A 13,461-nucleotide genomic window follows, 5' to 3' on the forward strand; every position below is an offset into this window, starting at 1 on the left:
TACTCCCTGGCCCCTCCAGAGACAAGGGCTGTAAATGGCCACTTCAAAATAAACAAATCATTCATGTGCCGAAAAGGATCAGATTCACTGACGCAAATTGAGGTCCTCTGTTGCGTGGCCAGTTCCCTGTACACAACACTCCCTGTGAAGATTGTCTTAGCTTATCTGCGTGTTTGTGTGTGTGTGTGTGTGTGTCAGTATTGCAGCTTTAGGCTTCAAATCCCGAGATAAAGTGTAACGAGGCGAGGAGGCTTCGTACGCCTGTTAAACGTTGTTTAAAGCTGCCTTTGGTGTGCTGTTTCAGGTTGTCGACAGCCATTCATGTTTCTGAGTGATCTGTATCAGGGGCCTGTCGGCAAGACGAAAAGCTGCATTTTGAAACGTTTCCGTCCCGACGCGGTGTTTCCGATGCCATTCCCAATATTCCTCCATCCTGTTCACCACTAGGGGTGCGTGGGTAAAATCACTGGGGAAGCCAGAACAAAAAGCCACATTACAATTGCATTGTTGGCTCTATAACCTGTAAGTTCATATGCCTTGCTACCATGGTACACTACCAGTCAAAAGTTTTAGAACAGCTTCTCATTCAAAGGTTTTTCCTTATTTTTTACTATTTTCTGCATGTTTCATCACAAAAACGGAAAGCAACCTCTGTCCGTTGAAGTCAAAGCATATTGTGGACCACTAAACAGCTATTGGTTTAGAAACAAGTTGTTTTTCATTTCACTTCACCGACTTGGACTATTTCGTGTGTGTCCATTACATGAAATCCAAATAAAAATACATTTAAATGACAGGTTGTAATGTAACAAAACGCAAGGCATTGTAGCCCTATTTGGTAAAAGACCAAGTCCATATTATGGCAAGAACAGTTCAAATATGCAAAGAGAAGCAACAGTCCATCATTACTTTAAGACATGAAGGTCAGTCAAAATTTCTAGAACTTTGAAAGTTTTTTCAAGTGCAGTATCAAAAACCATCAAGCGCTATGATGGAACTGGCTCTCATGAGGACCGCCACAGGAAAAGAAGACCCAGAGTCATCTGCTGCAGAGGATACGTTCATTAGAGTTTCCAGACACAGAATTTGCAGCCCAAATAAATGCTTCAGAGATTTCAAGTAACAGACACATCTCAACATCAACTGTTTAGAGGAGACTGTGTGAATCAGGCCTACACGGTCGAATTGCTACAAAGAATATACAACTAAAGGACACCAAAAAGAAGAAGAGACTTGCTTGGGCCAAGAAACACGATGAATGGACATTAGACATGTCGAGAATCTGTCAGTAAGTCTGATGAGTCCAAATTTGAGATTTTTGGTTCCAACCGCCATGTCTATGTGAGATGCAGAGTAGGTGAACGGATAATCTCTGCATGGAGGTGTGATGGTGTGGGGGTGCTTTGCTAACGTTTCTTTGCTACCTGCCACCTTTACGGTTTTTACTTTTAATTACCGTTTAATATTTATTTTTGTCCCTCGCTCGACTTTTTCATAAAAAATTTTCGCCCCGGACGCTTTATCTGGACATGGTTCTACACCACCTCCACCAGCCGAAGCTAAGTAGTAACATTAACATTATGCCTTCTAATTGCAGCCACTGTACTCATACTATACAGGAGAACGATCACCTTATGGCGAGGATAGCCGTGCTGCAAGCCCAGCTTCAGACACAATCGTTAGGCATTGGTAATTTAAGTGTAGGAAAGGATGAAACAGCATCTGTGCCACCAACAAGTACAGATAGTAGTATAAATCCCCTCGCACAGTCCCCGCAGCCGGACAATTTTCTCATGGCTTTATCGAATCTTCCATTCCTCTCAAAAATGTTTGAAAAAGCTGTTGCGCAGAGAACTCACTGCCTTCCTGAAGACAAACAAAGTATACAAAATGCTTCAGTCTAGTTTTAGACCCCAGCATAGTACAGAAACTGCACTCGTGAAGGTGGTAAATTACCTTTTAATGGCTTCAGACCAAGGCTCTGGATCTGTCTTCATGCTCCTAGACCTTAGTGCTGCTTTTGATACCGTCCATCACCACATTCTTTTGGAGGGACTAGAAACCCAAATTGGTCTACACGGACAAGTCCTGGGCTGGTTTAGATCTTATCTGTCAGAAAGATATCAGTTTGTCTCCGTGGAGGATTTGTCTTCTGACAAATCAGCTGTACATTTCGGTGTTCCTCAAGGTCCTGTTTTAGGAACACTATTTTTTTCATTATATATTTTACCTCTTGGTGATGTCATTCGGAAACAGGCCTCCTTACTGTCCCTAGAATTTCTAAGCAAACAGCTGGGGGCAGGGCTTTCTCCTATAGGGCTCCATTTTTATGGAATGGTCTGCCTACCCATGTGAGAGACGTAGACTTGGTCTTGACCTTTAAGTCTTTATTGAAGACTCATCTTTTCAGTAGGTCCTATGATTGAGTGTAGTCTGGCCCAGGGGTGTGAAGGTGAACGGCAAGGCACTGGAGAGACGAACTGCCCTTGCTGTCTCTGCCTGGCCAGTTCCCCTCTCTCCACTGGGATTCTCTGCCTCTAACCCTATTACAGGGGCTGAGTCACTGGCTTAGAGGTGCTCTTTCAAGCCATCCCTAGGAGGGGTTCATCACTTGAGTGGGTTGAGTAACTGACGTGATCTTCCTGTCCAGGTTGGTGCCCCCCTCGGGTTCGTGGCGTTGGGGAGATCTTCGTTGGCTATACTCGGCCTTGTCTTGTAGGTTGGTGGTTGAAGATATCCCTCTAGTGTTGTGGGGGCTGTGCTTTGGCAAAGTGGGTGGGTTTATATCCTACCTGGTTGGCACTGTCCGCGGTATCGTCGGACAGCGCCACAGTGTCTCCCGATCCCTCTTGTCTCAGCCTCCAGTATTTATGCTGCAATAGTTTATGTGTCGGGGGCTAGGGTCAGTCTGTTATATCTGGAGTATTTCTCCTGTCTTATCCAGTGTCCTGTGTGAATTTAAGTATGATCCCTCTAATTATATCTATCTTTTTAATCTCTCTCTCTCTCTTTTTCTATCTCTTCTGTCGGAGGAGCTGAACCCTAGGTCCATGCCTCAGGACTACCTGGCCTGATGACTCCTTGCTGTCCCCAGTCCACCTGGTCATGCTGCTGCTCCAGTTTCAACTGTTCTGCCTGCGGCTATGGAACCCTGACCTGTTCACTGGACGTGCTACCTTGTCCCAGACCTGCTGTTTCGACTCTCTCTCTCTACCGCACCTTCTGTTTTTAACTCTGAATGATCGGCTGTGAAAAGCCAACTAATATTTACTCCTGAGGTGCTGATCTGTTGCATCCTCTATAACCACTGTGATTATTATTATCTGACCCTGCTGGTCATCTATAAACGTTTGAAAATCTTGGCCATGTTCTGTTATAATCTCCACCTGGCACAGCCAGAAGAGGACTGGCCATCCCTCAGAGCCTCGTTCCTCTCTAGGTTTCTTCCTAGGTTCCGGCCTTTCTAGGGAGTTTTTCCTAGCCACCATGCTTCTACATCTGCATTGCTTGCTGTTTGGGGGTTTAGGTTGGGTTTCTGTACAGCAATTTGTGACATTAGCTGATGTAAGTAGGACTTTATACGTACATCTTATTGATTGATTGATTGCTGGTGACATTGTCTGGGATTTATGTAAATTTCAAGTCACACTTAACCAGCATGACAACCACGCCATTCTGCAGCGATATGCCATCCCATCTGGTTTGCGCTTAGTGGGAATATAATTTGTTTTCCACCAAGAAGGAGAGTGATGGAGTGCTGCATCAGATGACCTGACCTCCAAAATCACCTGACCTCAACCGAATTGAGATGGTTTGGGATGAGTTGGACCGCTGAGTAAAGGAAAAGCAGCCAACAAGTGCTCAGCATATGTGGGAACTTCCGGACTGTTGGAAAAGCATTCAAGGTTAAGCTGGTTGAGAGAATTCCAAGAGCGTGCAAAGCTGTCATCAAGGCAAAGGGTGGCTACTTTGAAGAATCTCAAATATCAAATATATTTTCATTTGTTTAACACTTTGGTTACTACATGATTTCGTATGTGTTATTTCATAGTTTTGATGTCTTCACTATTATTCTACAATGTAGAAAATAGTAAAACTAAAGGAAAACCCTTGAATGAGTAGGTGTGTGCAAACTTTTGACTGGTACTGCATGTGTTTGTGTGTGTGTTTGTGCAAATAGAAAAAAACATGTTGACTCATCCTACTTGTGGAGGAACACCAATGCCATCCTCCATTCTTTCAAGTTGACAAAACGGTCTATCACTCTGTCACACAGTACACGCTTTTATTTCTTGTTGTCTTCGGCTACCTGGCTAAAATACTTGCTCATTAGCCTAATTTTCTTTCATGGGTAACATTAGCTAGTAATCATTAGCCTTCCACTTCTAGCTACATATCGAGCTTATATCCTCTCAGGACAGGGGCACAATGTATGAATTAATGGTTGGATCAGAATCGCCGTTAAAATTTACATTTACATTTACATTTAAGTCATTTAGCAGACGCTCTTATCCAGAGCGACTTACAAATCATCAGCCTGTAAGGAGAATTAAGTAAAACCAGTCCAAATCCCTCTCCATCCATGTCTAATTTAGCTAACCACTGGAAGACAACAACACAACGAGATGCAACAAGTCAAGTTGTTTCTGTCATTGGCATATTCTCTCAATGCAATTTGATAGGAGTGATGGTAAATACAAACTGGCTTCCCTAGAGACTTTGTTTTGGTGTGCCAGTGTACCATTCACAGTTGAGAACATTCAGTTTAGCTCAAGGTTGATTGGCTATTATTTTAAACTTTTTGTCAAGGGAAGCCAAATAATTGCTGACCTCCCTTGCATTCAATGCTACTGGCAGCAACAATTTCATACTCTTTTGGACCAGACAGCATCCGATAGCTGGCCTACACATACAGAGACAGGGGAGCACTGTTTTGCTCGCTCAGATGCTTTCTCCGGTGAGATACATTCAGCCTCTTGCGAATTGAAGGAAACTTATGAAACACAGAGAGACGGAAGATACATTATTTTATATTATTTATATATTTTTTCAATTCTTTGGGGAATCCTGGCTTCCCTTGACATCTATGAACACACGCCACTGCCTGTCACAACCTGTTCCACAGGCCAATGGTGAAAACCTGCCCGATCTGCCAAGCATTATCACATGACAGGGAAAGTGAGAAGGAATATTCCGTAACACCCGGGCAACGTTCCGGCATCGCCCCATATAAGACATCAGAGACCTGTCATTGTTCGCCACCTCTATATGTTTAACTTTGAGTTCGAGGGAATCCGCGGAAGCTGGTTACATGGGTGCAAACGCATTAAGGACTCTTAAAGAAAGCGATGTGGCGTATCGTCGGCATTTGGAATAATAGAGTGAATACATAGTCGCAGCTGTGTGTGGATGCAAACATGGACATGTGAAAGGGTTTTGAAAAACGCACACCTTGCAGTGGTTTAAAGCGAACTCGCAAAATGTTGACAAACTTAAGTGTCTTACTCACTCAACATGTCAACTTAATTCTAGATTATTATTTTTTTAAATCCATGACAATAAGTGGGGCTTGGAAACTGGAGCACAGAATTAGTGGGGTAGTTTTTATTGTTTTACTTTCGTACTGTATTGTTTGCAATTGCAGAAATACTGTACAAACACATGGATGGTAAATTAGGCCATTTTATCACCCTCACGTCATAACCTACCTAACATATTATGTAGGCCATGCATGCAGATTGATGTATTTTACACACTACTGAGTCAATGCATGTTAGAATCACCTTTGGCAGCTATTACAACTGTGGGTCTTTATAGGTAAGTCTCTAAGAGCTTTGTACACCTGGATTGTACAATATTTGACCATTATTATTTTCAGAATTCTTCAAACTCTATCAAATTGGTTGTTGAACATTGCTAGATAACAATTCTTAAGTCTTTGCCAAATATTGTCAAGTACATTTAAGTCAACTGTAACTCGGCCACTCAGGAAAATTCAGTGTCTTCTTGGTAAGCAACATTGTTTATTTGGCATTGTGTTTTAGGTTATTGTCCTGCTGAAAGATGAATTCATCACCCAGTGTCTGGTGGGAAGCAGACTGAACCATGTTTTTTTCAAATAGGATTTTGCCTGTACTTACAAAAAAGCTACCCGGTCCGTAACGATTACAAGCATACCCATAACATGATGCAGTTACCACTATGCTTGAAAATATGGAGGGTGGTACTCAGTAATATGTTGAATTGGATTTTCCCCAAACAACACTTTGTATTCAGGACAATACAACATTTGCAACATTTTTTGCAGTATTACTTTAGTGCCTTATTGCAAACAGGATGCATGTTTTGGAGTATTTGTATTCTGTACAAAATTCCTTCTTTTCACTTAGTCAATTCGGTTAGTATTGTGGAGTAACTGTTGTTGATCCATTCTTAGTTTTCTCCTATCACAGCCATTAAACTCTGTAACTGTTTTAAAGTCACCATTAGCATCATTGTGAAATCCCTGAGCGGTTTCCTTCCTCTCCGGCAACTGAGTTAGGAAGGATACTTGTATCTTTGTAGTGACTGGGTGTATTGATACACCATCCAAAGTGTAATTAATGACTTCATCATGCTCAACAGGATATTTAATGTCAGGCATTGGAAAACCTCCCTGGTCTTTGTGGTTCAATCTGTGTTTGAAATTCACTGCTCGACTGAGGACCGTTACAGATAATTGTATGTCTGTGGTACAGAGATGAGGTAGTCATTCAAAAATAATGTTATATGCTATTATTGCACACAGAGTGAGTCCAAAACGTATTCTGTGACTTGTTAACCAAATTGTTACTCCTAAACTTATTTATGCTTGCCATAACAAAGGGATTGAATACTTACTGACTCAAGACATTTCAACTTTTCATTAATATGTAAAAACAGAAAATAAAATGATTCAATTTTGACATTATGGGGTATTGTGTGTATGCCAGTGACCAACAAATCTCAATTTAATTAATTTTAAATTCAGGATGTAAAAACAAAGAAGTCAAGGGGTGTGAATACTTTCTGAAGGACCTGTAGGTACTTATACTCTAGCGATCCTGGCTACGTGAGCCACGTTACATATGGGCTAACCCTATTGGCGCAATGCGTAGGATGTTATGCCTTTCACGCCAACGGCCCAGTTTTGCTGCCCTTCCCTGCCGTTCGCTACGTTGGTGTCAAAAGTGGGATGCACAGCCAGACATGTGAATGCACAGCCAGACATGTGAATGCACAGCCAGACATGTGAGGGGGCTGCGGTAGGAAGATGTATGAGATGTGCCTTCCGTTCGGATGGGGCAGTGTAGCAATTCTCGCTTTTTTATGAGTCACATTACATTTCCCATCAAGTGGGTTAACCCTATTGGCGTGATGTGTAGGGTGTGTGCCTTTCACGCCAGCGACTTCTCGTCATAAGCTACAATACATTAGGTACTGGTTTCCCGACACAGATTAAGCCTAGTACTAGATAAAAAAATTATTTCATTCTCCATTGAGCATGCTTTTCAGTCCAAGACTTGTCCGGGAAAGCGGCCCAATGTGATGTTCTTGGATCTTTAGAATGCGTGTCAGTTATTTTCCTTCACTTGGAGCACAGCACATCAGCTGAGATATCATGCATTTAACTTGTTTGAGGGCCGCCACTAAATTCAATATTTTGTCTAAAAGAAACAATGTCTTGCGTGTGATGTCCCTGCTACTGCTATTGATTGTCTGCAACTTGATTGACTGTAGCTTCACCATAGTGGGATGCCTTCATTGTCTGTAGCTAGCGTTAGCAGGGAGCTCCATGGCATGGAAGAGGGGGGTCGAGGCCCAGTGACAGCCCAAACAAGGCATCACTTCACTGGGTACAGTACTAGGTTCATCCCCTCAGGCGTGTTATTGCTCCATCTCTTTACAGCTCCTACTGAACTTCTCTTCTGAGAAGTCAAGGCTTCTTTAGTTTTTCTTCCCCCCTCCCCTTTGTTTCCCTGGAACAGTTTTGACGTGCAGCGTTATTGTGACATGCTCTGAGAGGAGCTACAAAGACCCACTCAGTGGGATAGAGGATTTTAACCAGGATCATTTGCTCAGTGTGTGAGTAAAGACTCTACCTAACCTCACAAGACTGAGGCCATTTCTTGCGAGGCACATGTCATTTTCTCGGGGAGGGTGCTCAGGAGACGTACTGGCGTTTGAGTGATTGTTATTCCTATAAGGGTTGTGCTGTACATGCAAGACTGGTGCCTTTTGAGCTTAATTGTACCGTTTTTCCCCCCGTTGTAGCCCAAAATGTAATCTTGTTTTATTTACTCCATTGTTTATAAACCATATCATTGTAAACAAACACTGTGGCTTCAAAAAGGTTCAAACTGTCATTTTGATCTCATGGATGGTCAGTCCTTGCACCCACAGCTTCAGCTTCATCCCTCAGCTGTTTTACCAAAAAACGTTGTGGGTGGAGGGGATCACTTTTTGGTGGTTTCATTCCCAGATTGCCCATTTAAAAGATGTCCTTGTCTTTACATTTGACAAACAGGAAGTGTAATAACCTGTGTGTCTTACTTCCACTACTATTTCCTCTCCATTAGATTTCCAAGAGGCCTCCTTCCTGCTCAGCCAACTACCACATTGTATCGAGGATGGTATTTGAGTAAGTTGCTCCATCAACTGATTACTGTCAGGTTTTAAAGAAGGAGACATGATCCCCCCCCCCCCCAATAGCTGTATTGAATGTTTCAGCTATGGCATTATCAAGTGAAGTCTGAGCTTAAAAGATTACCCATATAAAAATAGTTCATTATATAACGCTTGACAACGATGAGCCTCGACAGTTCTATATTCCTTTTACTTTGCTTTGTTCCATGTGCGACCATCTAAGACACAGGTGTCAAACTCATTCCACGGAGGGCCGAGTGTCTGCGGGTTTTCGCTCCTCCCTTGTACTTGATTGATGAATTAACATCACTAATTAGTTAGGAACTCCCCACACCTGGTTGTCTAGGGCTTTATTGAAAGGAAAAACCAAAAACCTGCAGACACTAGGCCCTCCGTGGAATGAGTTTGACACCCCTGATCTAAGACATGACATTAATTAGACCATATTTCTGTATTCAACCCGAAGAGTGCTGTATAGGGGTGCCGCGTGTTGAGAATATTCCAGTCATAACGGTGATGGATTGTGCTACTTACCGCCGGGTACAGACACATTAATGACGAGTCGAATTTTTTAATGGTTATGGCCGCACCTTAGTAGATTCCTCGGTGCTCACCGCAACACCTTTTGAGGGCCATTGGAATGGAATTATGACAGCATCTTTGGGTTAGGGGGTAGCGGGTGAATGTGTTTTTTCGAGATATGGTAACCACCTAATGAACAAACAGTACACAGGGGCTAACGTTGTTGGGTAGAGGAATGGCGGGATCATAATTGTCTGTGCTTACAGTAGTAACGGACTACTTTAAATGATATGTGTGCAGGGTTGTTTGAGGAAGAATTGACATTTTAAAATGGACATTTTAGTCATTTAGCAGACGCTCTTATCCAGAGCGACTGACAGTAGGGAGTGTATACATTTTCATACTGTGTGTGTGGCCTGGTCCCAGATCTGTTTGTGTTCTCTCGCAAGACAGTTGAGTTGGTGAGACAACACAAACAGTTTGGTGAACAGGTTAGACTGACTCTGTGGCAGTGGTGTAAAAATACTTTGAAGTACTATTTAAGTAGTTTTTTGGGGGTATCTGTACTTTACTATTTATATTTGTGCCAACTTTTACTTTAACTTCACTACATTCCAAAATAAAATAATGTACTTTTTACTCCATACATTTTCCCTGACACCCAAAAATACTTGTTACATTTTGACAGGAAAATGGTCCAATACACACACTTATCAAGAGAACATCCCTGGTCATCCCTACTACCTCTGACCTGACTGACTCACTAAACACAAATGCTTTTTTTTGTAAATATGTAAATATGTCTGAGTGTTGGAGTGTGCCCCCTGGCTATCCGTCAATAAAAAAAACATTGAAAATTGTGCAGTCTGTTTTGCTTAATATAAGGATTTTGAAATGGTTTATACTTTTACTTTTACTTTTGATACTTAAGTACATTTGAGCAATTCCATTTACTTTTGATAAAGTTTTTTTTTTTTTAAACCAAATGCTTTTAGACTTCAACTCAAGTAGTATTTTACTGGGTGACTTTCCCTTTTGCTCGAGTCCTTTTCTTTTAAGGTATCTTTAATTTTACTCAGGTATGACAATTTAGTACTTTTTCCACCACTGACGTGTGGTGGGTTGTTTTACACAGGCTGTGTGTAGCCTGGTCCCAGATCTGTTTCTTATGTCTTGCTAAGGTAGTTGTCAAAACAGTACAAACAGATCTGGGACCAGGCTAGGCTGTGCGCTTTTCTCCCACCATTGTTGTGCCAGTAATAGTATGTGCTCTCTGTAGCACGCATTGCTCACTAATAGTTTTGTGGACACACCAAAGAAAAGGTTGTTTTTGTTTTTGCCTACACTCAGTCACTCAATATCAAGCTTATGTTATGTTCAATGTGAAAGAAGCAAAAACACTTTGTCTTTTGGCAGGAATTGGGTTGTTCATAAAATGTCTCTCATTCAGTTCGAGTGTATCTAATGGATTTGAGATTTGACTTTTCCCCCCCATTAATTTATTTTGGCTTCAGCCCAATGATACCTGCTTTTCTGGAATTGAGTGAAATAAATGGAACACGTACACTGAGTGTACAGAGTATTAAGAACACCTTTCTAATATTGAGTTGCCCTCAGAACAGCCTCAATGAATATTTAGCCTCAATTCGTCTGGGCGTGGACTCTACAAGGTGTCTGAAGCTTTCCACAGGGATGCTGGCCCATGTTGACTCCAATGCTTCCCACAGTTGTATCAAGTTGGCTGGATGTCCTTTGGGTGGTGAACCATTCTTGATATACAGCCCAGCAGCATTGCAGTTCTTGACACTAACCTGTGCGTCTGGCACCGACCACCATATCCTGTCCAAAGGCACTTAAATAGTTTGTCTTGCCCATTCACCCACTGAGAATGGTACACATACACAAGCCACGTCTCAATTGTCTCGAGGCTTAACAATTCTTCTTTATTCCTGTCTCTTCCCCTTCATCTACACTGATTGAGGTGGATTTAACAAGTGACATCCATAAGGGAACATATCTTTCACCTGGATTCACCTGGTCAGTCTATGTCATGGAAAGAGCAGGTGTTCATAATGTTCAGTGACTTTCCAAAAGTTCCCATTTAAAAACAAAATACTGGTTGAGATGTTCTGGAATTTTGCGGCGCTAATTCTATCACCATCTTAGAATAGTTTGACTCTCCATCCATGAGTGTCGGTTGCCTAGCGATGCAAATACAATGTGTGGTTATTGACTCAATCTGGTGCCAGCGTGAGAATACAGACTCTGTCAAGTGAGTTGGGATGTGTTGTTCTTCCAGCCAGGTAGCTAGATTGATTGGATTTGGGGGCTTCCCCCTGAGAGCACTGTGGTCCTAGGGCAGGGCTCGACTGTGTGTGTGTGCCTGTGTGTGTGTACAAAGAACGTTCATTTGTGCGTGTGTGTGTGTGCTCGTCAGAGAGTGTGTGTGTGTGCTCGTTAGAGAGTGTGTTTGTGCGTACGTGACGCTTGTGTGTGTGTGTGTGCACGTCAGAGAGTGTGTGTGTGTGTGCATAGGTGACGCTTGCGTGTGTGTGTGTGGGGGACTTTGCTGATCTGTGGGAGCCTGGCAGGGCTCTGGGCTGACCTTGTATAGCTGAGGTGGCTCTGCGTACAGTCATTTATCAATTAGACAGAATTGGGCTCGGGGTAATGTGACAGCAGCCTGCTGTGACGACTCACTGGGCATTAGCTGCTTGGCCTGGCAGGCACCGTTGTTGGGCCAGGATAGAGCAATTTACATGTGTGTTGGTGGCTCTACTGTATTGCACTGTTTGTGTATGTATGTATGTATGTATGTAGGTATGTATATTGGGCAGTGTTGTGCAGTGAGGTCTGTTGCTCGGTAAGCACTGAGTACTATCAAAGCCACATTTTCTCACAAATAAACCTTGATGGAGCCTAACATCACCGTACATCAGATAGCTTCAACAACCAGTGACATAGGCCATTTACTGAAATGTACCCCCCCCAAAAAATATTTTTGTTGTTGTTGTTGTAAATATCAATGTAGCCAAGATACACAAGCGATAGCCTCTGATGGCAGAATTCTTCATATCATCCGACAAAATGGCACAGTGCTCAACTCAGCTCAGCCATAGACAAATGTAATACACTGCTCCAAAAAATAAAGGGAATACTTAAACAACACAATGTAACTCCAAGTCAATCACACTTCTGTGAAATCAAACTGTCCACTTAGGAAGCAACACTGATTGACAATAAATTTCACATGCTGTTGTGCAAATGGAATAGACAAAAGGTGGAAATTATAGGCAATTAGCAAGACACCCCCAATAAAGGAGTGATTCTGCAGGTGGTGACCACAGACCACATCTCAGTTCCTATCCTTCCTGGCTGATGTTTTGGTCACTTTTGAATGCTGGCGGTGCTCTCACTCTAGTGGTAGCATGAGACGGAGTCTACAACCCATACAAGTGGCTCAGGTAGTGCAGCTCATCCAGGATGGCACATCAATGCGAGCTGTGGCAAGAAGGTTTGCTGTGTCTGTCAGCGTAGTGTCCAGAGCATGGAGGCGCTACCAGGAGACAGGCCAGTACATCAGGAGACGTGGAGGAGGCCGTATAATTTCCACCTTTTGTCTATTCCATTTGCACAACAGCATGTGACATTTATTGTCAATCAGTGTTGCTTCCTAAGTGGACAGTTTGATTTCACAGAAGTGTGATTGACTTGGAGTTACATTGTGTTGTTTAAGTCTTCCCTTTATTTTTTTGAGCAGTGTATAATAGTAATAATTTGCAAAGCAAACTCCATAGCCTTTTACCGTGGATTTACAATTCTTGCTATGCGCAGCAAACACACACACACATAATAATTAATTATGTGAAATATTATTACACACAGATACACTGAGTACACAAAACATTAGGGACACCTGCTCTTTACATGACAGACTGACCAGGTGAATGCTATGATCCCTTATTGCAGTTACTTATTAAATCCACTTCAATCAGTGTAGATGAAGGGGAGGAGACAGGTTAAAGAAGAATTGTTAAGCCTTGAGACAATTGAGACATGGATTGTGTAAATGTGCCATTCATAGGGTGAATGGCCAAGACAAAAATTTAAGTGCGTTGGAATGGGGTACACGCTTATAAAAAAGGTGCTATCAAGAACCTACATGGGTTCTTCAGCTGTCCTGATAGGAGAACCCTTTGAAGAACCCTTATTGGTTCCAGGTAGAACCCTTTTTGGTTCCAAGTAGAACTGTTTTCGGTTCCATTTAGAACCTTT

The sequence above is a fragment of the Salvelinus fontinalis genome, chromosome 5, assembly GCF_029448725.1.
Source record: "Salvelinus fontinalis isolate EN_2023a chromosome 5, ASM2944872v1, whole genome shotgun sequence".
Lineage (NCBI taxonomy): Eukaryota > Metazoa > Chordata > Actinopteri > Salmoniformes > Salmonidae > Salvelinus > Salvelinus fontinalis.